Consider the following 1,433-nt stretch of genomic DNA (forward strand, 5'->3'; position numbering starts at 1 on the left):
AATAGGCACCAGAAAGCAGGTGATTGCCCAGATAGCCTTAAACTGTACTTTGTTTGCCCCGGTCGAAAGATGCTTTTTTCCTCAGTGACAGCGCTTGGTAAATAGATAGACAAAAATACGTTAAATCTGGGTTGTGTGGTATATACTTAAGGGAGACATCAGCATGTATGCAAGGCACCACAAACAGTGAGTTTGGCCATAACTCAAGAATTCATGACCATATTTCACAGTTGGTCAGACAATGAATTGGTGCCACTTTTGACTCAAAGGTCAAAGGTCACTGAAACCTCAAAATGACGCTGACAAACGAAGAAGAAAGAAGTAAGAATTGATGCAGTATACTGTACAGCTCATAGAGTGGCTTTGTTTGCCCGGAGAAAACTAAAGCACTACATTTTGTATAGCTATACTATAAGAATCCATCTTAATAATCATAATAAGTACATGTGTGCCTGTTTAACCAATACATCTAAATCCAACATATGTACAATCAATATCATGAAAACTTAAGTTTAGCCAAAACAAATTGTATTCAAAGTCTTCAAAACATATATTGTATGAGTTTGGACAGACATGGATGGTTGGCGGAGGCATACAACCGCGGTAATTCTAGTTCTCTTTAAGCTGTTGTCAAATACCTGACTCTTGATGGGAGTGACAGTAATTTGAGAATGGAAAAATGTGAAACTGTTGGTCATGGATTCTTGTCCATGGTCAAGACCAAAGAGGACACACTGTACAGTAAGTTTATATATGAAGTAGCATGTGGCCGTGACTTAGTCCAGAGACAGCGTGTGAGAGCAGATGTGCCATTTTTCATCCTTCTGACTGAGGGCTTGACACTTGTTTTTCGAAACAGTGTTTTGAGCTGTCAGTGTATATATATGCACTTAAGTTGGACAAGAGTAGGGAACGCTGTCAGAGTGATTGAGTGGGTTGTCGAGAGACTCACATTTTAGATAGGTAGTTTTCATTGAATTACTCCAAAATGCAATCAATACCAATTACTGATTTCTTGACAAGCAAACTCCATTTGAACATAAATATCCCAAAAAATTTATGATTACTCAAAAAACAAAAACATACCGAATATCTAATTTTTGAATGAAACATGCTTATGACATTGTAGGACTCAGAAACTCATGTTTTAATACCGGCTAATGAAAAAACAACTAATTGAATATTTGTAAATGGTTCTAACTGGAGGATGGATTTCATTGTTTCTGGTGATAAAAACATCTTATTAACCATAATAGGAATTTGGCACACGTGTGGATGGTTTTATATTGAACCAACAAGGATTGCAGCAATTTGTAGAATTTAACAGTTATATTAAGGATGAATCTGACTCAAGCTCAACACTCCCTGACTTCTGCTTTGCATTTAGATGACAACTGCGGATGACTTGTTTTTTATTTTTGGATTGACAATAC

The sequence above is a fragment of the Dicentrarchus labrax genome, unplaced genomic scaffold (assembly GCF_905237075.1).
Source record: "Dicentrarchus labrax unplaced genomic scaffold, dlabrax2021, whole genome shotgun sequence".
In the NCBI taxonomy this organism is placed as follows: Eukaryota; Metazoa; Chordata; class Actinopteri; family Moronidae; genus Dicentrarchus; species Dicentrarchus labrax.